The following is a 26,109-nucleotide window of genomic DNA, read 5'->3' as shown; positions in this document are numbered from 1 at the left end:
CCTCTGGAGAATATGCAACAACCATTTGAGGTTGCTAGTCCTTCTGTACATGGTTTCAACATTGTAATTGCTGTCTTGTTCAATGCTGTTGTCAGATTTGCAACATGGCCACACGGAATCTACTAACTATAAGTTCCATCTCAAATGTATCAGCCAATAATATGTGGAGAATGTCAGAATTGAACAGCATTTCATTAACTGCTGAACCCTCACTTCCATCAGTATGCTGTGATGTGATGTTTTATATCCTAATAGTGTGTGTTATGGATGCTCCTCAAGAAAGTCGATGACATACCTTGATGTGGGGTTTACCTTATCCAGATGTATGCTCCAGAAGTGAAGTGCTAATGCTATATTAGGTGGGTGAAATTCAGACACATCCACCTTGATAGTGTCCACTCCCAAACTAAGTTTCCATTCAACATCACAGTCCATGTTCTTGCATACTTACAGTTCAGTATAGGAGAGAGGCAGCTCCTAAGCAGTGTCTTCTAATATCAAGCATGAATTGTGATACAAAAAAGGGAAATCTGAAAGAGATTTTTAAGGTTGTGTCTGCACAGCTTTGCTCATCGCAAAATAAGGGATCAGGCGACTCAGGCGACTGACTGTGTGGAGTTTGCACATTCTCCCGTGTTTGCGTGGGTTTCCTCCAGGTGCTCCAGTTTCCTCCCACAGTCCAAAGATGTGCAGGTCAGGTGAATTGGCCATGCTAAATTGCCCATAGTGTTAAGTGAAAGGATAAATGTAGGGGAATGGGTGGGTTGTGCTTCGGCAGGTCAGTGTGGACTTGTTGGGCCGAAGGGTCTGTTTCCACACTGTAAGTAATCTAATCTTATCTAAAGTGATGCAAACGATAGCAGGTCATGACTGCTTGAGGCCATAACTTTCCATAACAATTGAAAGTGCTGGAGAAGCTCAACAGCTCTGACAGAATCTGCGGAGAGAGAGCTAGGGTTAACATTTCAAATCCATTATGACTCTTTGACATTTTTAACATTTTAGCATTAGTGAATAATTGGATTGATAAGTGATATAATAGTTTACAGTAAGGCCTTAAATCGAAGCAACTATACTCCCTGCCCAAAGAGTAAAAAAAGTAACTTGCTCTGCATGTAGAGGAAGCTATTTTGTCTCATTCTTAAACAGTTGAATTTAGATTAAAGATGATGAGGTTTCAACTTACTGCCCTTGAGAATAAACTGCAGGCATTGCCTGAGATACAGAATGATCCCTCTTCCCCCACCCATCCTTTGTTGCCCTTTCATGTTTTTCTTCCTGCAATCCTGAACTTGTCTGTCTCCCACAATTATTATTTATACCCTTAATTGAATGATTAAATTCCTCAACCTACCTCCTGAATTCATGACTTTGTGAATTTACATGGCCTTGTTGGCTGTATATTCTCCCCATATTGAGGCCACAGCAATTGTCACTTCCGAAAACACTCTCTCTCAAAGCTTCCTGTCCTTTCTGATACTCTATCACATCCTACTCTTCTATCTTGAATTGTTCCCTGTCACTACAATCGTTCCCTCAGTGACTCAGTCCAATGAACCACAATTCCAGACTTCTCTTCTACCCCAGGACTTTACAAACTGCTTCCTGCTAAGCCCCTGCCTGCTAATTCCTGAACCCTACGACTGAGTCTCCACAACAGCCCAACTGACATATTCAAGCTCTCTGGACTGGTTGCACTTGACCTAGAGGACTGACCATGGCCCAATCACGAGACAGTAGTGACACTATTTCCCAGACTCTGGTAGGACTCTACCTCCTGACTGACCATGGACAAAAATGGACAGCTCCTTGACTGATTATGGTGGCACTCACTTCCAAAGTGTTGTTCCCTGTGACCCCGGTAAGACTGCTGCTCTTGAACTTTCAGGCAAGGCCATTTGCTTGTAGCATATGCAGTTTATTTGCTGCATAAGCTGCTGCCATATGTTGCCAGTCTAATGTTGACATAGAACATTGTCAAACAGCAACATGTCCACCTCACTGACATTTCTATGCTCTGAACTGTGACAAACACCCTGCCTCTCTCTTCTTGCTAAAAGGCAACACAATACTGGCAGTTTCCAAGCTTGTACAACGTGAATGAGTTCTACAAAAGTAAGCTAAGAGCTGCACACAGGATGATCTGGCAGAAGCACTACAAGTCATAAGTGTCCCTGAAATCAAATGTGAGATCCTGAAGGGCTTTAATGGTAGGGCCTGGTCAAAAAGCTGCTGAGATGATGTTGTGGAACTGATGGTTTGGCGATGATGACTTACATGGACAAAGAGTGAAAACTAGGATCTCCGTGGAACATGCAGGAAAATGATAATGAAGGCTGTGTTGTCGAAAGTAGTGATGTGCTACCAGCATGTAACCACTCTGACATTTCATACCAGGAATTGGTGTTGTCAAGTTTCTACCCAGAAGAGGGACAAATTAGTAGCTATGTAGAAATGAGGTAGAATGAGATACAAATACATATGATAGTCATTGCTCATCAATGAAGTTCACAATTTTCCATTTAAAACCTGAGGGTAATTTGCAAAACCTTTTCCTGACACTGGGAATCGGAATTTTCAACCTTGTTACATTTTTACAACTTTCTCATCATTGTCTGCACCATTCAAATGAACGTGAAAGTTATGCCTAGTGACTTTTTCTCCATTAATGCACCGTTCCAGAGCCTATGGGTCAATCATAGCCCAGAATGTGGACTCATATTTCCTTGACTGTGAGTTGCATATGACACTGTGGAGCAGGTGTTGGGGATGGGGGCCTTTAGTCAGGAGGAGTGGGGTAGGGGGGGAGATGATGCAACATGAAAGTTTTTGGAAAAGTGATAGAATAAAAGTCAGCATCAACCCGAAAGACCCCCGGAAGAAGAGGAAGAGAGCCCTGACAACTGTGTAGATAACAGTTGAGTGCAAATCAGTTCTGAAGAATGTAGTAAATAAAAGCAAATTACTGCGGATCCTGGAATCTGAAACCAAAAGAGAAAATGCTGGAAAATCTCAGCAGATCTGGCAGCATCTGTAAGGAGTGAAAAGAGCTGACGTTTCGAGTCTAACTGACCCTTTGATAAAGGGTCAGTTAGACTCGAAACATCAGCCCTTTTCTCTCCTTACAGATGCTGCCATATCTGCTGAGATTTTCCAGCATTTTCTCTTTTGGTGGCTGAAGAATGTAGTGTTAAAATATACACCTGACAAATGTTTTGTCACTATTTACATATCTGAGACCTCGTTATTGTCCTTATCATTCTGGGTTTACTGTGACTCTGCTCTCATATTGTGTGATCCAAAATGTAATTCATGTCTTTATAAGCTGAAATCTCTCACTGAGTCTGAGGCCCACAGTTTTAAATGCTTATTAGGCTTCTTGGACCATTTGATCATGTTCCATTTATTGTCTGCACCAGTTTGGCATCCACCTGACAGATTAAACCTTGTTGGCCTTCATGGATTTTTGAGATCGCACAATGGAAGCTTTCTGGTGCTGACTGAATTTCAAATAGATGATTGAAACATTGAAACGTGGGTGGCATGGAGGCTCAATGGTTAGCACCGCTGCCTTGCAAGGACCTGGACTTCAATTCCACCCTCAGGCAATTGTTTATATGGAACATGCACATTCCCCCTGTTTCTTTGTGGGTCGTGCTCTGGTTTCCACCTACCGTCCAAAGATGTGTAAGTTAGATGGATTGGCCATGCAAAATTGCTGATAGTGTCCAAGGATGTGCAAGTTAGGTGAATTAGCCATGGGAAATACAAGATTACAGGGTTTGGGTGGGATGCCATTTGGAGAATCAATGTGGACTCAATGGGCTGAATGGCCTGTTTCCACACAGTAGGGATTCTATGATTCTAAAAATTGATCAAATAGTATAATGAAAGTGGTTAACAATCTTGACTTGTGGTTTAGGGCTATTTGCCAAAATTCACTGTTCATGTCCAATTCTGTTAAAAATCAATTACTTGTTACTTTTTGTCAAACTGTCATCCACTAACAAAATTGGTTAGATTTCTTTCTGAACCACTTTGTTCTGTTGTGCGAGGTCTGCATAATCTGAACTCTTTAATGGGTTTGGGAACTATAACCACCCTGAGCACCATCCTGTCGCTAATTGATGTATTGCTTCATGTTGTAGCATGCTGTACTTTCACTTTCTTTAGCAATACATGCGGTATCCTCCTAGGAGTAGATAAACATATCCGCCTGATCCATACAAAGTTATCTTTTATTGCTCCATAAACTCAGTACCCTGCTGACATAGAAAGGGCAATAAGAAATCCCTTTATTGATTCCTCTTGGCTCAAAGAACTTTGCTTAAATCCAGCCCATTCTATCATGGCCAAATTCTTTGGACTAAATAAGTACCAAATGTCTTGACCATGGATTCAAAATCTTGTACACCCTGCAATATGAGGACATTATCAGCGATAGGCACATCTGCACACAGGAATGAACTGATGTGATATCTTTTCCCTTTTGCATGTCAGCTTGATGTTGTCCAGTGCCTTCCGCAATTCCCATTTATGGGCTGTTTGTGGGCCTTCAGAAAACAGCTCTGCTAACAGTAGTGTTTCAGTTGGTACTACCACTTCTTTAGGTTCCTGTACCGGATTAATATGGCTACATCTTGCAACTTTTATCTTCTGGATCATTTTGACCTTCGGTTCTGGTTTTCCAGAGTCTTCCCTCTTGTTTTCTCCATTTCCTCATGGATCTTGATTTGTAGCTTCGATTCATGTTGATATTGAAGTCTCTCCAGCTGCCACCATGCTCTGTGCTGATACTGCCTTAACTGTAGACTCTGTTCTCCCATTGACTGAAGCCTGTATTATTCTCCCCTCATGAATGCTGTCTACCTTAAGATTTGGATGATGAGTGTCTGTACTGCACATTAGAGCTGCTCTACTTAGCTAGTTGGTTTATACTCTGAGTCTGTTGCATCTCTACCGGTTACCTTATCTAAGAGAAAAATCACACAACACCAGATTATAGTCCAACAGGTTTAATTGGAAGCACACTAGCTTTCGGAGTGATGCTCCTTCATCAGGTGATTGTGATGAAGGAGTAGTGCTCTGAAAGCTAGTGTGCTTCCAATTAAACCTGTTGGACTATAACCTGGTGTTGTGTGATTTTTAACTTTGTACACCCCAGTCCAACACCGGCATCTCCAAATTTTATCTAAGAGAAACTGACACTCAGTAAATACTATAAACTCTTTATTTATATTCTAATATACACAATGCTAATGACAGCTCTCTACTACAGTTCTTCCATTCTCTTAAAGTCTCAATAATCTGTCAGGTATTATTGATTCAGAGTTGCATTTCCATGTACAGAAATCTCATTTAAGTATTCACTCCCGATTGTACATCCATCATCAACTCTGCTTACTGCTAGCATTTTACTAACATAGAATGACTATTAGATCATCTTGTTTAAAATTAATAAAGCAAAAACACAACTATGTTTTTCAGTGCAAATCATGGCCACTAATTTGGTTAATTGCAAAGCCTCCTGTACTGTAGTATCTTCAGATTGAGAGTCACAACTTTTCATAAGCACTCCTCACTTCGTCTTCTGAAGTATTCCATTTGGAGAGTGTGTGTGTGTGTGTGTGTGTGTGTGTGTGTGTGTGTGTGTGTGTGTGTGTGTGTGTGTGTGTAATATCAAACTTATTGCTATGATGATGCATTTATGCACAGAAGATTTTCCTTCCTCGCTTCCCCTCCCCAACACTCCATTCTCCCATTTCCAATGCTCCATCATTCACCAAGGTTATTCTCTTTATCATTTAATGCTTTTATTGAGATGAAATGACAGACAGGGGTCAGGTGGGCTTAATACAGAACAAATAAAGTCATATCCACTTCTCATTCATTATTTAGGGGTGATTGGGCAGGTTTGAATACAGCTGATAACCTATTGTCCTTCTTAAATATTTGCCATAGATTCTGATTTGCTTGTCCATAGATTCCCTTAGAATGATAACTTGTTTAAAAGGGGAAACTGAAACAATTGATTATGATGAAATATTTTAAAGAAGTATTCGTATAGAAGATTTAGGTGATAGGGCAGCTCATGGCTGACTGCCAGCTAGTCTTCATGTCATCATCCTGGACAGCCGATCTAGTAGTTTGATTTTATGCAGCTGTATCCCATGAATATTGGCCTGTACACTGGAGATTAAAGCACAGCAGATGTTTCTCTGCAGGCTAACAAATATATCACCCCTGATAATGAATGACAAATGTTGTTTCGCATTGTGTCAGACAAAACCAGGCCTCTTGTAAAACAAGTATACAGTAGGAATGGGATATTGATAGGCTATTGCATCCCAGTTACCTACATGTGAGACAGCAGCAGCAAGATGGTAACTTAGACTTCTGTTTAAAACTCTGTTATCTGACAACTGAAGAATGGAACATTGTGAGGGAGCTCTCGGGGGAAGAAGTTAAGATAACATTAGGACATGATTCTGAAATGATCTGCATTTACAAAGGAAGTATCTGGAGAATTCAAACTTCAATTTTACTTATTCAATTTAAAGCTGCAGTTATGAACCACAAAGACTTGATATTTACTTTTAAAATCTGCGCCTCAGATATTGCTGTCTCATCTAGACTTCAATGGGAGACCAGTGGAGTTGCAGATGCCACTGGTTATGAATCAAACTGCCAAATTGGTCAATAATTCAGCAATAAAGTATGAGGCTCTGCCACAGACAGTTGGGAGTTCAAATTCTAATGAGAATTTCACAAGAATTTCACTGTTAGTCTTAGTGAAGTTTGACTTGCTCTCAGCAATGTCTGTGATGTAGAGGATGATACATCAGAAGAATAACAACCAAATAAATCCTACCTTGTAAAGGATTTAACAATTATAGAGCAGCATTATCAAATTGTGTCCTTGGTTATTCTAACTTTGCTTTAAACCCTGCTCAGGAGGCTGGACAGTTGTTTGTTTATGATCCCTGTGAATTTAGAGAGCAATTTCAGATGTGGAAATCAAATAACTATCCATTTGTATCTTTTGATTGTGATTTTTAATGAGATTTGCAGCTCAGGTTGAGCTTCAGGTTGTAAGTTTGCTCACTGAGCTGGCAGGTTTGTTTTCAGACGTTTCTTCATGATGCTACGCAACATCATCAGTGAGCCTCTGGTGAAATGTTGGTGTTTTGTCCCGCTTTCTATTTACGTGTTTTGTTCTGTTAATGTGGTTGATATCATTTCCAGTTCTTTTTCTAAGTAATTGGTAAATGGAGTCCAAATCAATGTGTTTATTGAATGAGTTCTGGTTTGAATGCCAGGCCTCCAAGAATTCCAGTGGGTGTCTCTATTTAACGTGTCCTAGGATCGATGTGTTTTCCCAGTCAAAGTGGTGCCCTTCTTCATCTGAATGTAAGGATACTAGTGATAGTGGGTCATGGCTTTTGGTGGCTAGTTGGTGTTTGTGTATCCTGGTGGCTAGTTTTCTGCCTGTCTGTTCAATGTAATGCTTGTTACAGTCTTTGCATGGTATTTTGTAGGCTGCAGTTCACCGGCAATGTGCAAATGAGATGTTGTCACGATAAGCAATGACTATTTTATAGTCCACAATGGTCTACTGCCCTCATCTCGCATTTACTGGAACCGGGAGTCAATCAGGTCCTGTATAGCTTGTAACACCTGACATAGCCAAGAGGACAAATGAGCAACCCCCCGATGTAGCCTGATCCAATCTGTGAGCCATGTGTCTGCCTTGCAGTAAAACCGTCCTTGCTGCAGTCTGCCAGAGCTAGTTGCTGGTCATCGTGCAATGCAAGTCGGTGCTTCCTAATAGCCCTGTAAATGGATTAGAGGGGTGACATGAAGGGTTGCCAAATATTGGATGGCAGTGTCCTTGGACAAGGTTTGTGTGTGGCTGGTGCCCATGGATCACGCCCTGAGGTGCCATTTCATGCTGAGCAACATGAAGGCTCTTCCCATGTAGCAGTAAGCCACTCTAACTTCCATGGTGAGAATTCTTAGCTTCCAGTTTGCTCGTGGAGAGTGGTGGGATGGGGGGTTGACCATTAATGAGACAGGACATGCAATTAATAACATTGTTAACAAGTAATAATTCCCCTTAATAGACAACCCCTGAATCTTGAGTGAAAATCTCACTTCATTGTCTGGAAACTACTTAAAAGATGCAACAAGTTGCTGGCGATGTCAAGATCGGCTTTACTGGACTTCTCACTACTGTCCATGCCACTGAGGTCTCCACAAGATTCTACCCTCAATCACTGAACATTCATAGTTTTCTTGGGTATAAAATTCCAAGCACTCATGATCCTTTGTAGTGATGAAATTTCTTCTCATGCTAAATGGCTGACCCATTACACTGAGGTTATGTCCCCTCCTTCTATACCACCAGCAGGGTTTATAGCAGCATCCCTTTTAAAAGTTCACAGAAACCTACATGTTTCAACAACAGCGCTGTTCCTGCATTAAAACACAAGCATATGGACCCTTTATGCACATTATTTTCTCAGTGGACAATCTTCTGATTCCCAAGAATTAATGTAGTGAACCTAATCACACCACCTCAAAAGCAAATTTCTTTGGTACTATTTCCAAAAACATTGGGAAGAATTTCTGGTGATCTGGCAAATGTATTTCATTCACTAAAAATAAAATGGATTGTTCAGTTATTACATTGTTGTTTGTGAGAGCTTGCTGTGCGTAAATTGGCTGCAGAGTTTCCTATATTACACTTGTAGCAGAAAAGGATATGAATGTGTTAATGGCAATGATGTAAATGATGATACTAATTTCTCATCAGTGGAAAGCAGCAGAGCACTGCAGAGCAGAAGGAGAGAAACACTGCATTAAAGAGGTATATTAAGTATGATAAATATCATAGTCAAAATAAGAAGTTTTAGGGTATTACTGAGAATGAGAGACTTGCTGTAATAAGCTAGAGATGCAACAGACTCTAAAAAATAGCACCATATCCAGACTAAGTAGCATCTAAGAATGTGATATGAAAACTCAATACCTAAGATAACCTGGGGAATGTAGAATCCATGAAGAGACATTGTGCAAGTCTCTATCAAGAAGCTCAATCCATAGGCATCATTTCAGAAGTCCCATGGTGTGGTTATCTTAAAAGCTGTCTCAAGCAAACAGTGATTATAGTTCAAAAGTAGAGCACTTCTGGACACCGAAAGGTTGAGAGAGAAAAAAAGCAAATGTTTTATTTCTCTTCTTTACCAAACCCTGTCAGGAGATTAGCCTGCATTGTTTGGAGAGTGGAGATGTTGATGTCGAGAGTGAAGGTGTACAAATCAATCACTGAAGGGACCAGCTCACCAAAGCTGGATGTACTCAGGCAAAAACCTCCTTGCATTGTTTTACTATGATCTTTTGCTAGAAATTCTGTGTCCTGTGATCTTGCTCCACAGCTACCTGATGAAGGAGCAGCGCTCCGAAAGCTAGTGCTTCCAAATAAGCCTGTTGGATTATAACCTGGTATTGTGTGATTTTTAACTTTGCACTATGTAGCAATTGTGCAAAAGGGGCAGGATAATTGAGTTGATCTAACCTTACACCAGATTTGAAAAGAAAACAAAATCGAACAATACATCATAGTCAGCCTTAATATTAAAACAACAACTGTACACATGGCACAACAGCCAAAGTGTAAGTCATAAATATACTTTGTCTCAATTATACAATCTGTTAAATGAAGGACTGAAAAATTAGTATCTGAGCTTAATTGCTTCTATTTTTATTTGAAATATCTGAGATGAATTGCTGCCTGGGAATTCATTGTTAATGAGCTGTTCTCAGATAGCTCACCAAACAAAATTCAAACTCGACACTAACTTTGCAAGTGCCAGGGTATGTTTTTTTGATGATTCGATCAGTCACTAAAAGTTGCACCTGGGATAATCCACTAACCTATGTCAGCCATTTCTCGTTGATGATCTTTTTATAAAGGGACCCCAGAGGCTGATTCACAAAAGGATGAAAAGGAAGCAAGAAGGGATTAACTTTGGATTCGATGATAAATCAGTTGTAAATAGTCTGGACTAACATTCAGCAGACCCAATCAGAGTCTCTGGCCATCACCAATCTGACAAAGATGCCTAATACTTCCACTGCCCACTGCCTGTTCTTTTGATCAGGAAATGACACAGGGATCGACCATACCATTACCCAGTCCAAGTAGCACTCAGTAGTAATTGCCTCGGTACAAAATTAGTGTCTAAACTTGCTATGTAGTGGGACAAAGGTCGGATCAGATTTAAAGAACCAAGAAAATATATTCCAAAGGCAAAAAAAATAAGCTGACAGAATATAGACATAAATGCTGGAAAAATTTAGAAAGTTAAGCAGCATCTTGAGAAGTATGAAGTGATTTGTTTTGGTAGGGAGAACATGGTTAGACAATATGGAATAAGTGGTTTAGAAGCTAGAGGGAACTGGATATATACATTCACAGATCATTGACAGATTGAGAAAGCTATCAATAAAGGATTCTGTCTCCTTGGTTTGGTTAATAGGGACATACAGTACAAGAGTAAGGAGTCTATGCTCAAACTTGTCTAAGACACTTGTTAGATCTCTGCTGGAGTCTTCAAGACTCCAGTGTCCAACACTTCCACCTCACATTCAACCCTCAGCTGACCCAGTTTGCTCATACTCCTTGCATCACTGGCACTTCTTCTCTCTTTCTCTCTCATTCTTTTCTCATTCTCACAAAGGGGCACAGTGAGTGTTAACACATGCTCTAACATCTGGCAAGCTTGGATGCACTGGGCCTGGCCCAACCTGTCTGCACATGCATAAAGAAAAAATATCAGAATACAGAACAAAACTGAGTGGAAGATATATCATTAAAACTTCCTACTGTACTTCAGTATCACTAAATGTAAGCTTCAATTCAAAAAGTTTTGTGTTGGCTTTTCTAAGTATGGATTTGTTCAGTTCAATCTATACTATACCTATTATGAATAACAAAATGAACGTGCTGCTTGATTCAGTCAAAGAATCATTGGTATTCAGAGTCAACATTTGCTGGTAGCATTCCAGAATTGAAATTCGCACATCATTTTGCTCAGTTGTGTGGGAGACAGATCTTTTTTGACAGCAGCATCCTATAAGTGAAAAGTACCATCTTTGAAGCCACTGTATTGTTACAGGGTAGGTAAACTGAACAGCTTTTTCAAAGAGCTGGCATATGCATGTTGGGCAAAATGGTCTCCTTCTTCACTGCAAAATCCTATATTTCAGACCTTAATTTTTATTTTTGGTCGATGCTTGAGTCTACCTCGCAGCAGTATTTTTTTACGATAAGGAATACTCATGGCAACAAGCATGACACTCGGGACCACGTTTCGTAGAGGTGAGCAACAGGAATGTTTAATTATTGGGAATGCTTGACTGCCTCGTGTGGGGACTCCACCAATATACAAGCCAGATGATTTCCAAAAAACACACATAGTCATGCAAACCAGAGAAGACTGATCTTGACCTTTCTAACAGTTGTGCCATCATTTCCATAGCTTCTGGAAATGGTAATAAATCAAATGGCATTCATATCAGTATGCAGACTAGTCATACAAATGCACACATTAATGAGACTAGATTGCACACAATTTTATTCAACTGTGATGTGCACAATTGCAAAAGGCCGCTTAGTCAATCCATGCAGCAATCTCCCTTTGGATGTTGGAAGCAAAATTAAAATATTATGGATGCAGAACTAAGATAGGAAAGGGCTGGAACTTCTCAGAAAGTCTAGCAACATCTGTGGAGAAAGAAATGGAGTTCATGTTTCAGGTCAATAATGACCATCCATCAGAATTGAAAAACATGGAAGCAGTTAGATTGACTTCTTTTGGAAAGCAGCACTATAGATACGATAGGAGTAAGTGAAAACATAAGTTGTGGTAAGTAGAGTATGCTTGCAGGAACAAAAAGATAATGCTGGATCTAAAGTTTCCAATGCCCTTAACATCTTAGAGAGCTTTACTCATGTCTTCTTCTGCTGAGGTTGTTTGCTGTGGTTTGTCATTGACTGTACTGTAAGTGTATCAGGTGACAGTCATGATAGTAGAGGGCAAATTAGATTAACCTTATTCTTCCTTTGTCTAGTAAATCCATAGCCTGAATTGTGTTACTTTCCCAGATGACCACTCATGTGATATTATGTGGTATTTGCGACCTCTCAGCAGTACTCACCAGTATCTGGTGCTGGACAATGGCTCATAGAATCATACATTACAGAAGTGGCCATTCAGTCCATCAAATCTGTACTAGCAAAAATGCACTACTATCTCCACAGGCCCTGCTTTCTCACTCTAGGCATCTAGCCTTGAATGTTAGGACACTTAATATGGTCATCCAAGCACTTTTTAAAGTTGTGAGGTTACCTATCTCAACTACCTACCAGGCAGTGCATTCCAGATCCTCACCACCTTGTGAATGAAAAATATTTTCCTTAAATCTCCAATAAACATCCTACCCTTCACTTTAAAAATGTCACCCCTTGTTCATGACGCTATGAGTAAGGGAGAACAGCTGCTTTCTATCCATTCTATCCATGCTCCTCATAATCTTAAAGCCCTCTATCTGAACCCCCCTCAACCTTCTTTGCTCCAAAGGAAACAACTCAACCTTATCCAGTTTTCCTTCTTACTTGAAATGTTCCACCCCAGGCAACATCCTGGTTAATTTCCTCTGTACCCCCTCCAATGCAATTATATCCTTCCATAGTGTGTTGACCAGTACTGCACACAGTACTGCAGCTGTGGCCTAACCAAAGGTTTATACAGCTCCAACATAATCTCTCTGCTTTTATAATCTAAGCCTTGACTCATAAAGGCAAGTGCCCTACATGCCTTTGTAGCCTGTTTACCTGTCCTGCCAACCTCAGGGATCTGTAGACATGTCTGTTCCTTTGAGCTTTATAATGTCCTGTCAATCATTGAGTATTCCCTTATTCCTTCGTCTAAAGTGGATTACCTCACACTTATCAGGATTAAATTCTAACTGCCAATCCATTTATATCCTCCTATAACCGAAGATCTTCCTTCTCACTGTCAACGACAGAGTCAAACCTTGTGCTATCTGCAAACTTACTTATCATCACCCTCAACATTCTCATCTACATCATTTATGAATGCCACAAACTATAATGAGCCCATCTCCAATCTTCTTGTACACATTGCAAACCAGGTTCCAGTCACACAAACAGCCTTATACCATCACCTTCTGCCTCCTGCCACAAAGCCAATTCTGGATCCAAATTGCCAAGTTACTATGGACCCCATGAGCTTATCTGATGCACCACTGTACAGCCTCTACAGGACAGGCATTGTTCTTGGACAACAAGAAGGTTTCTCACATGGCAGCAATAAGTACAACAATGTTTGCACAGGTGACATTACAGTGAAGAGAGCTGGTACAAATGAATCTGCCCCCCTCCAAAAACTGAAGGAGAGCTTCTAGTCTCTACTCACAGATTGTGTGTGATGCCAGCAGAATGGGTGGAGCCAATGTAAGATGAATATTAATCCCTTGAAACCCTCATACAATATTCATGACAGTAAGGTTCGACAAGCAAGAGCAAAACTTCACAGAGCAGTATTTCATGGATGGGTAATCCTAGTCTTTTGTAGTTTATACTGTGCTCATTTGTGCACATATCAAGTGCATATATTTTTAATCTTGAACATGCTAAAATTGATAAAGTAGTATTAGGTTATTGTTTGTAAATATTTTTGAAATAATGAACAGAAACACTGTATATAAATTAAAGATTTTTTGTATTCACAGATGGGATATGGGTTCACTGGCTGGCTTGCATTTGATTGCCATTCCTAGTTGCCCTCATCGGTTCATTTAAAAAATATTGCAGTAGATTGTATTTTGCAGCAATAGCAACTGCATTTCTATAGTGCCTTTCATGTAATAAGTCAAACTGAGAAACACCACAGAAGAATCATCTATCATAAAGAGCTAATGGCCCAGGCCTTCTGTTTTCCAGATAGTCAGAGACTGTAAGTATCAAAAGATGAACAACCATAACCCTCAGAAGTGCCAGCATACTGACTATGAGTGAATTGACTGGGATGTTTAAATGGGCACTTACACTGCTGAAAGAGTCCTCTGCATAAATCAGTATGAAACTGGTTCCAATTTGCGTACCTCAACAGTTAGCCAGGAAATGTTAAAGGTTTCAAACCAGTTCTAACTTCAGGGTAACTATCCTATTGAAGTCCCTAACTCTCCATTAGATCTCCAACTAGCCCGAGAGATCACCCCCTCGATGCTTTTTGATCTCAACTATGCCCTGACCCATCACGTAACCACCAAATTCGATCCTTCCTTGACCTCAGTCAACTAACTATCTAACATATCAAACACCCCTGAACCACCCCATTCCCTTACTCACACTTGCCATGCTACCCCTCACTCACTTCATCCCCTGCCCCCTCATCTTCTTTCCATTATTTCTCAAACAGGCTTTGGGCATTTAAACTCTGACTGGGGGTGTGGATTCTATGCAGATTCTTCCTCCTGCTTCTTCTAAGAATTGCTACACTGCATCATTCAGATGGATCTTGTATCAGAAGATGGGCTTAAAAAGTCATAGGAAAGGAAGCAATTACGTGTTGTTTAAACTGGATTGGAAATAAGGGTTCTGATCCAAAACAGAATGAGGAGAGAGCAATAAGGAGTTGCAGAGGTTACTGAGGGAATTCTGGGGCTTGTGGCCCAGGCAGCTGAAGGCACAGCTGTCAAACGGGGAATGAGGAAAATAGGAAATGCACAACAGACCAAAATTGAAGAAGTGCAGAGGTTTGAAAGCTCATAGAGCTGGGGAAGTACGCTGAGCTAATGTGGGAGTTAGGCCATTGGGAGGTATTTGAAAACAAAGATGAGAACTTTAAAATGCAGACATGGCTGGACCACAAACCAATGTCGGTCATTGAAAACTAGGTAACGACATAGGTATGTGTTTGGGTTTTACAGTAGCAGTGAAGTTTACATTAGCCGTAACTTTCTCTTGATTTAAATGCTTTTTCTTTCCTGTTCACTGATTATTTTCCTTCTTTTATATCAGATCATTTGAAGATTTGAATTATTGAGTCTATTACATGGCCAGTTCAAGTTGTAAATTGCAACCATATTGTATCTGAATTTCTTAGAAAATTGTTATATATTGTACTGTCATCCATCAAAACATGATTAATATATCCATATACTGTATGGGGTTTGTGAACTGTGACCCGTAAGTTATTTGTCTAATGCAGATGTTGCTCTTCTATGCCTTTTCTATGTCAAATAATGCATCTTGCCTCAGGGCAGTATTCTGTTTCTTTCTTCACATCTCCTCTTTGGTTCCTCATAAAAGCCTTCAGTTTCTAACTCCAATGAATAATGAATGATATGACCATGGAAAATAATACATCAGCTGGCTTCACAAAATCTTCAAGTGTGTCCAAAGAATCCTTCAAATGAAATGATCTCTTTTCCCTTGAGGGTCCAACTCTTCCACCATCACCAGTGAAAATTTGTTGGTTCTCCACTGGCCATTTCTTGTAATCAAGAGCATGGGCCCTCCATCTGAGTCTGGGACGACCACCTTCTGAGCTCACAAATGAACCTGCCACCCTCGATGATGTGACACTTACTGTACTTCACTGAAAAGAGACATATGCTGTTGAAACTTTTCACAGAGTATTATTCACTCTGTACTCCAGGACAAAATGTTTGATACAAGCATATTTCAGTTTTGTGCCTATTGATTTCTCAACGACTTGTCCTCTTAGTATTTTCTTCCTGGTTCATTATTGTAAAATACAATGACTAACATGACAAAAAATAAATTTATTGCACCTTACTCACATTGGCAAGGAGACAAAAGCAATTATCAACACCAAAAATAGAGACGACTTTCATCACAAAATTAATTTTATTTCAATCACTCACTATATTTGTTATGGTTGTGATATCATTGGTAGGATAACACTAACAGATGAACATCTTCTAACAAGCAAGAAAATCTTCCTGAACATGTTTTATTATTTGTTTCTGCACTTTAAATATGCAGACATGAACGAAGACAAGGGCGTATCAGTTGAAACAAAATTGTACATTAAGTTCTGTTGCTTTTGGAGATAAAATGTAGAAGGTTGGATTGCAAGCAATACAAAAAAAAATCAATTATTGCTTGTAATAAACTTAGAGATTTCACTTTTTAAACATCCTCTCTGTTTTAATTGATGCAGCTGTTTTAATGAGATTTCCACAGCCATCATTTTACTCTGGGTGAGCTGGGTGACAACCAGGCAGTAATAACAAATTCAATAATAATTAACTTGGGTCATCTGCTCATCTGTCATGGCTCATCAATTATAGGGAAGAAAATCCCAAAGAACTTCATGGTTTCTTCTATCATTCCTAAAACTCTGCAATAAAACTATTTCACCACAGTCTGTCGCCAGCCTCAGAGGAAGGGGCTGAAAGATTAGATGAAAGACTCATTAATATTCATTTCCTCAACCAGTGATGCATCATGGCTGCTGTGTGTACCATCTACAACCGGCTCTATGCCCACTCACCATGGTTTCTTCAATAGAATCTTCAAATGCATGACATTTATCATCATAGACAAAAGAAGCCACATAGTTTTCTTCTGTTTTTGTGCTCTAACTCTATTTAGTTACTCAAAGTATTTCTTGAGTCCATGAAACTTACTGCATGAGCTTTTGAATTGCAGGTTGAACTATACATGCCTTCATTTAAGATTCTTTTAGAACTTCTGTTTCCTTCCAGTTCGCTGCACAATAATGTGACATTGAAATCACTTCATCATTATACATAATCAAAATACACACTGCTAATATTAATTTCAGTACACTACACCATGCCCCCCATCATGTCCAAGTCTATGTTACTCTTTTCCACATTATGAATATCTCACCTCAAAGTCTTAAATTTCACAGAGTTATTCTTTCAGTCACTTTGACAAATCACGCTCGTCTTATTCTGGTGTAATTCTGAGATCTAGAGTGTTCAGTCGGTGTCTGTTTTCCTATCCTAGATGGTTTAAAGCTTTCATCTTCACTTTCGTCAGAAATAGTCCCAAATTTATTTTGCTTTCCTGTTCAGCGAACTACAAATTCTCTTTATAATCCTATTATCCACTTTAAATGTGTATGATCTTGGTTGTAAATTCTTCCTCCCTGTTGATCACTTATACATATATGCTCCCTAGGCTGTAGCTCTGGTAACTTTCAAGTTTTGTATCTTCTATTACAATTTCTAGTCTAGTTATCTCTTTGGGTTTCTTCATGCCATTTCAATCTGTTCTGTTCATTCCCTATAATATTAGGTTGTAAATTCTGACAGGGATTGAAGTTTTGTTCTCAATTTACTTCCCATCAATAACTTAGATGGTAATAATCCAATCAGTAGTGGTGATGATGTGTAGCTTATTAGCGTAAAATTTAAATCTTCATTTTTCTTCAACCATGCTTTGAATACATGAACTCATTACTTGAGAATAATGTTGTAAGCTTGTAACATAAATAAAATCATATTTACGTGCATCTTAACCTGCTCATTTGTAAACTGAAAAATATAGAGGCCCACTTTGTAGGTGCAGAACAATTAACTGTTAGTTTTGTTTCTCTCCATGTTTAGTATCATACTAAGTTCAATTTACATCTGTCATAATTTTAACATGTGGTCAGACCAAAAGCAGATTATATAAGTAAGTGAACACACAGTCTTAAAATGCTTGTAATTATTATAGACAAGATAGAAGTTGTGAAGGCTTTTCTATGATCACATTCAACTTTAAGTTACCTTCCTTTGTTAAATTTAATTTTATTCTTCATTTCTATTTTCTTAATTTCTATAATTTTATTTCCTTAATGTAGAATGACAAGCACCTCCATCAATTGTGTGAGCTGACAAAGGTCTCACTAAAGGAATAGTTCACAATGTTCTCACCATGTGCATTTATCTGTCACAGGGAATTATACACTGATGCTGTTAAAAAAACTAACTCTACAAACATAAGATATTGCTTTTTGATTTTCAGAAGTGAGCAAAATCTGTTACTATAACTGTACAAAGTTTCTGGAAGATCTTGAGGGCACTTTTCCCTCTGTCTGCCATTTTTGATTGATAAGAATCAGGAAGCTTTGCATTTCTATCATGCCTTTCATGACCTTATGATGTCCCAATGCACTTTGCAGCCATGAAACACTTTGGATGTGTAGTCACTATTCTATGTAAGAACAATTCCAAGCCATCATTAGCTTATAATGACAGTTTGGTAAAAGCTTTTTCTCTAACTTTGCACACAACAAAAATGACACCCACTTGTGTCTTTCACTGGAGAGGTGGGGAGACAGTGTTATTCCAGTAACAGCTCAGAACAGCTGTTCTTATAATGATACCATCTGTAGCAAGGCACTGAACTTGGTGAATTCCATAAAATCAAGCCTGCCAGCTATAAGTGAAAGTCTACTGTGTATTTTCAGTAAGACATTTTTGTTTAGATCCAATGGTAGAATCTTCATACGAGGCCTTATAATTTACATGAGCTCATTTTTATCAATTGAAAATCTACTGGCCAAAACATTTTAATACACATTGCATTATGTCATATCACTCCAGTTAGTTTTATTGTCCTCCCACTGATGTCACATTAGTTCACCTCAGCATCTTGACTGTGCAATGGCAAAAAACAAACAATACACAAACCAAATAGAAGTATTCAGGGGTGTATTCAACACTACAATAAAACAGCTGGTAGTGGTTTCAGAGCAGTAATTCAATTCTTTGTGTTTCTGCTGGAATTTAATAATAATGGCTTCAACCTTGCCTTTGCAGTGTGTGACATCACTGAGACTTTGTTATTGAGTGATAAGTCACTCCTTTCTATTTATTGGCTTAGATTTCTCTGCAGATGTCTTGCCTAACTCTTATTATTAAGCATGGTGGCTCAGTGGTGAGCACAGCTGCCTCACAACACCAGGGTCCCAGGTTCAATTCCAGCCTTGGGCAACTGTCTGCGTGGAGTTTGCACGTTCTCCCCATGTTTGTGAGGGTTTCCTCCCACAGTCCAAAGATTATGCAGGTGAGGTGAATTGGCCATGTTAAATTGTTGTTGTGGTTCTGTTCGCCGAGCTGGGAGTTTTTCTTGCAAACGTTTCGTCCCCTTTCTAGGTGACATCTTCAGTGCTTGGGAGCCTCCTGTGAAGCGCTTCTGTGCTGATTCCTCCGGCACTTATACTGGTTTGAATCTGCCGCTTCTGGTTGTCAGTTGCTGTCCATTACAGTGGCCGGTATATAGGGTCTAGGTCGATGTGTCTGTTAATAGAATTCTTGGATGAGTGCCATGCTTCTAGGAATTCCCTGGCTGTTCTCTGTTTGGCCTGCCCTATAATAGTGGTGTTGTCCCAATTGGAGGAATCAGCACAGGAGCGCTTCACAGGAGGCTCCCAAGCACTGAAGATGTCACCTAGAAAGGGGACAAAACATTTGCAAGAAAAACTCCCAGCTCGGCGAACAGAACCACAACAACGGGCACCTGAGCTACAAATCTTCTCACAAACTTTGAACATGTCAAATTGTCCATAGTGTTCAGTTCATTAGTCAGAGGGAAATGGGTCTGGGTGGGTTACTCTTCGGAGGGTCAGTGTGGACTTGTTGGGTCGAAGGGCCTGTTTCCACACTATAGGGAATCTAACCTGATCTAACTTTCGTAAGCATCTACAAACAGTTGGCCAAGCAGCCTTTCTGAATTACTGGAAGCTGCCCATGATATTTAAGGGGAATAGATATGGTGAGAGGAAATAAACCATTCTTGCTAGAATTGGGAAGGTCTAAGACGAGGGGGCAAATTTAGACCTTTACAGGAATAAATGTTACAGGAGTAAAATTTGAAAACGCTTCGACAAACAAAGGGTAGGTGAGAGTTTGGAACTGTCTTCCACAAATTTTTAATTGTAATTCTGAGACTTTTCACATTTCATTAAAACAAAGCATTAAGGTATTCAGAGAAAGGTGGGTTAGGTCTCAGATCAGCGGTGATCTAATTGAAACACAATTTGGTAAGGCAAACCAGGGCAGGACTTATACAGGTAATAGTAGAACCTTGGGACAAGTTGCCAAACAAAGAGATCTAGGGGTTCCGGTGCATTATGGCTGAAAATGTGTTGCTGGAAAAGCGCAGCAGGTCAGGCAGCATCCAAGGAACAGGAGAATTCCTGAAGAAGGGCTTATGCCCAAAACATCGAATCTCCTGTTCCTTGGATGCTGCCTGACCTGCTGCGCTTTTCCAGCAACACATTTTCAGCTCTGATCACCAGCATCTGCAGTCTTCACTTTCTCCTCTTCAGGTGCATTATGCCTTGAAAGTGGAGTCACAGATAGGCAGGGTAGTGAAAAAAGAGTTTGGTACGCTTGTCTTCATTTGTCAGAATGTTGAGTGTTGGGATGTTTTGTTGCAGCTGTACAGAATGTTGATGAGGTCACTTTTAGAATGCTGCATTCTATTCTGGTCATCCTTCTATATGAAGGATATTGTTAAACTTGAGACGGTGCAGAAAAGATTTACAAGGATGCCGCTGGGATAGGAGGATTTGAGTTATTGGGAGAGGCTGATTTAGCTGGAGTTACTTTCCTTGGTGCTTTGGAGGTTGAGGTGTGACATTGTAGAGGGTTAATATGGGAAAAAAATGTGGCTGTAAGAGCTGCTGCATTTTGAGGTATTTTTAGTATTGGAGCTGATTTCCTCAAATTCTCAGCACAGTAATGACTGTTTTATAAACTGTTACATTGTTTTCGAATTTTGGGGTATAAAGATTAAAACAATAACACTTTAAAAAGGAGGAAGATAGACAAAGGGCAGTGCCCACATCGGAAGTGATTCGATCAGAGAATGAAACCTACACTGCTGTCTGACCCAGCAGTAAACTGTACAGCTACTGATTTTGCTGTCTGGTTTCAAGTATCTCTGGACATCAGAGTTTGTTCTAAGAAAAATAAACAAGCAGTGAAATTCACAGCTAACATAGGAGAAACTGATGGGTGGGAGGTCACAGGAGGTAGCAGCTAAGTGGCTTTTAAAAGTGTAACCTTACTGTTTTTCTTTTGTAAATATACAATGGTAAGTAAAGTGGAGTTTTTTTTATTATATGTTGTTATTGAGATCTGTCGATTGATTACATTTCAAAAATATAAAGACATAGATACTAACCTAGACAGGAGCAGTGCTTTTAGAGCAATGTGGCTGTTCCATTTTGTGTGTTTCTAGGTTGTTAAGTTGCAAAGATGGCCTTTCGGAGAGTCCTGTGCTCTTCCTGTTGGGTGTGGGAGATTACGAAGAGTTTCCTTGTTGCTGAATGATAATGTCCACAGAAAGTGAGTTTGGATGCGAATCTTATTGGATCGCATGGATTTGTTGGAGCTGCAGTTAGAGGCAATGAGGAATTTACAGGAGCTAGTGGGTGTAATGGATGGCAATTGTATGGAAGAAGATAAACCAAAGATAGAGTCAGGTAGATGGGAAATCTCCAGGAAACATAGGAGAGGGAGGCAGGTAGTGCAGAAGTCTCCTGTGGCTATCCCCATCTCAAACAAGTATGCTGTTTTGGAAAATGCAGGGGTTGATGGACTCTCAGGGGACTGAGGCACAGGCAGCCAGGTTTATAGTACCGAGACTGGCTCAAATGAAGGGTATGCCAGGCTCCAAGTGATCGATTGTCATAGGGGAGTCTGTAGTTAGAGGCACATACAATCCATTCTGTGGCCAACAGTGAGAAATCAGAGCCATGTTTCAAAGATATTTCAGGGAGGGTGCAGAATACTCTCAAAGGGGAAGGGAACCAGTCGGAGGTTGTTTTAAACATTGAAACTAATGACATAAGAAGAGAAAAAGCTGAGATTCTAAGGAGAGAATACAGGAAATTAGTCAGGAATTTAAAAAGTAGGTCTTCTAGGGTATTAATATCTGGATTACTCCCAGTGCCACAAGCTAATGAGGGTAGGAATAGGAGGATAGAGCAAATGAATGCATGGCTGAGGAGCTGTGCATGGAGAAAGATTCACATCTTTGGATCATTGGTATCTCTTCTGGGGTAGATGTTACTTGTATAAGATGGATGAATTGCACCTGAATTAGAAGGGGACTAATATACTGGCAGGGAGATTTGCTAGAGCTGATTGGGAAATTTTAAATTAATAGGGAGGAGAGAGATAGTGAGGAAAGAGATCAGTCTGAGACTGGTATAGTGGGCAAAAGGAGTAAGTCAAACAGACAGGGCAGGCAGGGATGAAGCAGAGAACGAGGTTGGACCAATAGATTAAATTGCATTTATTTCAATGTAAGAGGCCCAACATATAAGGTAGATGGACTTGGGAACTGGAATATTTTAGTAATTACAGAGACATGGCTCAGAGTTGGACAGGACTGGCAACTCAATGTTCCAGAGTATAAATGCTATAGGAAGGATCAAAAGGGGGGCAAGAGAGGAGGGTGTGTGCCGTTTTTGGTGAGGGATAACATTATGGCTGTACTTAGGGATATCCCTGGCAATACATCCAGGGAAGTTATTTGGGTGGAACTGTGAAATAAGAAAGGGATGGTCACCTTATTGGGGTTGTACTAGAAATCCCCCAATAGTCAACAGGAAATTGAGAAACAAATTTGTCAGGAGATTATCTCTAAGAATACTAGGGTGGTTATGGTTTTTAACTTTCCAACATAGACTGGGACTGCCGTAGTATCACAGGCTTGGATGGAGAGAAATTTGTTCTGTGTGTATAAGAAAATTTTCTGATTCAGTACATGAATGTACTACTAAAGAAGGTGCAAAACTTGACCTACTCTTGGGAAATAAGGCAGAACAGGTGACTAAGGTGTCAGTGGGGGGGCACTTTGGGCTCAGTGACCATAATTTTATTAGTTTTAAAATACTGATGGAAAAGGATAGACCAGATCTAAAAGTTGAAGTTCTAAACTGGAGGAAGGCTAATTTTGATGGTATTAGGCAAGAACTTTCAAAAGTTGATTGGGGGCAGATGTTCGCAGGTTAAGGGATGGCTAGAAAATGGGAAGTTTTCAGAAATGAGATCAGAGTCCAAAGACAGTATATTCCTATGAAGGGCAAAGTGGGGAATGCTGGATGACTAAAGAAATTGAGGTTATGGTCAAGAATAAGAATAAAGCATATGTCAGGTATATACAGCAGAAATCGAGTGATTATCTAGAAGAGTATAAAAGCAATAGGAGTATACGTAAGAGGGAAATCAGGAGGGCACATGACATGAGATTGCTTTGGCAAATTGGGTTAAGGACAATCCAAAGGAATTCTACAAATATGTTAAGGACAAAACGGTAACGAAGGAGAGAATAGGCATCCTCAAAAATCAGCAAGGCAACCTATGTGCAGAACCACAGGAGATGGGCGAGATGCTAAACGAGTATTTTGCATCAGTGTTTACTGTGGAGAAGGATATGGAAGATAAAGAACAGGGAGGATAATAAATAGCGCCACCTTGAAAAATACCCATTTACAGTGGAGGAGGTGCTGCTGCACATATTAAAATGCATAAAGGTGGACAAATGCCTGGGACCTGATCAGTGGCACTCTAGAACTCGGTGGGAAGCTAGAGAAATGATTGATGGGCCCATTGCTGAGATATTTGTATCTTGGATAGCCATAGGAGAGGTGCCAGAAGACTGGAGGTTGGCTAACATGGTGCCACTATTTAAGAAAGGTGGTAAGTAAAAGCCAGGGAGCTGACACTGGTGATGGGCATGTTGTTGGAAGAAATTCTGAGGGACCGGATTTTCTGTACTTGGAAAGACAAGGACTGATTAGGAATAGTCAGTATGGCTTTGTGAGTGGGAAATCGTATCTCGTGAACTTGATTGAATCTTTTGAAAAAGCGACATGGAGGAATGATGAAGGCAGAGTGGTGAATGTGATCCATATGGACTTCAGTAAGGCGATCGATAAGGTTCATCACGGTAGTTGGGTTAGCAGGTTAGATCACATGGTATACAGGGAGAACTAGCCATTTGGATACAGAACTAGCTCGAAGGTTAGAAGATAGGTTATGTTGGTGGTGGGTTGCTTTTCAGACTGGAGGCCGGTGACCAGTAGTGTGCCCAAGGGTCGGTGCAGGATCCACTGCTTTTCATCATTTATATAGATGATTTGGATGTGAACATAGGAGGTATAGTCAGTAAATTTGCAGATAGCATCAAAATTGGAGGTGTAGTGGACAGCGAAGAAGGTTACCTCAGAGTACAATGAGAGCTTGAGTGGATGGACCAATGGGCCGAGGAATGGCAGATGAAGTTCAATTTAGATAAATGTGAGGTGCTGCAGTTTAGAAAGGCAATGCCAGGTAGTATTTATACACTTAATGTGAAGGTCCTGGGGAGTGTTGCCAAACAAAAAGATCTTGGAGTGTAGGTTCATAGTTCCTTGAAAATGGAATCACAGGTAGACAGGATAGTGAAGGAGGTATTTTGCCTGCTTGCCTTTATTGATCAGTGCATTGAGGAAAAGAGTTGGGTGGTCATGTTACAGCTGTACAGGACATTGGTTATGCCATTATTGGAATCCTGCGTGCAATTCTGGTCTCCATGCTATGGAAGGAAGTGACACTTAAAAGAGTTCAGAAAAGATTTACAAGGATGTTGCCAAGGTTAGAGGGTTTGAGCTACAGGAAGATGCAGAATAGAATGGGGGCTATTTTCCCTGGACCTTTGGAGGCTGAGGGGTGACCTTATAGAAATTTATAAAATGATGAGGGGCATGGATAGGGTGAACAGACAAAGTCTTCTCCCGGAGTAGGCAAGTCCAAAACCAGAGGACATGGTTCTAAGGTGAGAGAGGAAAGATTTAAAAGTGACCTAAGGGGCAACCTTTTCCTGCAGAGGGTGGGGCAAGTTTGGGATGAGCTGCCAGATGAGGTGGTCAAGGCTGGAACAATTACAACATTTAAAAGGCATGTGGATGGGTATATGATTAGGAAGGGTTTGGAGGGATATGGGCCAAATAATGGTAACTGGAACTAGATTAATTTAAGATATCTGGTCGGCATAGATGACTTGGACCGAAGGCTCTATTTTGGTGCTTTACATCTCTAAGACTGTAATGCACTCACCTTTGCTATTTCTTCAAAGCTACATTGAACTCCAACCTGATGTCTACCTCAGCTTTTCTTAGTTGGGAATACCCCCAATTATATTGGGACAAAAATCACTATCATTTTGGCAAACTTGAACGTTACCCTTCAGAAAAGTAAATGATGGATGCATGGAAAATGATCTAATCCAGGATGAGATCCATAAAGCTACTTTCCCAAGTAAAGGTGATGCTGTCCAGCTTGACACTCAATAGAAAGTGAATGCTGTCTCCCAAGGGGCCCATACACATATTGCAACTGTTCACTTAGATCAGGTTAAATGTTCATCCTTTCTGAACTCTTAGTAGTGAGGTGTGTCTTACTGTCACTAATTGCTTGACATTTAAGTGTTCGCAAGATTTCAAACGACTAAGCAAATGTATCTTGTGGTGACAGTGATGATTCTGTGATGAACTGTGAAATGTCATCATGTTAGCACAGCCAACCAAGAATGTTGTTATGCTACCAATTAGGCATATTGAATGGCATTAGCTGTATAAAGATTCCCCAAATAATGAGCGAGCTGCATGTTACATGTTGTGCTGTACCTATGAAAAGTAAGGGTTGTAATTAAAGTGATCAGCAGGGAGATGTCCTCAAATATTTGTATACTCCAAAAAGAAATATATTAACGTTGTTGCCACCTCAGCTTTGATACTGCCTGAGGTCATTGTGTAAAAGCTAGAGTTATTATGAATTCTCATGAAACGCTGTTTCTTATTGCCAGAAAATTATTTCATAACTGAGCTGCAATCAACTATTGAGAATGCATTTTGCTGACTCGTGAATTTGATCTACACAGGCAGCACAGATGCTCAGTGGTTAAGATTGCTGCCTCACAGTTCCAGGGACCTGGGTTCGATGCACCCTCAGGTGACTACCTGTGTGGAGTTTGCACAT

The sequence above is a fragment of the Hemiscyllium ocellatum genome, chromosome 4 (assembly GCF_020745735.1).
Source record: "Hemiscyllium ocellatum isolate sHemOce1 chromosome 4, sHemOce1.pat.X.cur, whole genome shotgun sequence".
In the NCBI taxonomy this organism is placed as follows: Eukaryota; Metazoa; Chordata; class Chondrichthyes; order Orectolobiformes; family Hemiscylliidae; genus Hemiscyllium; species Hemiscyllium ocellatum.
The sequence above is the reverse complement of the archived record's forward strand: the minus strand, read 5'-3'. Positions refer to the sequence as shown.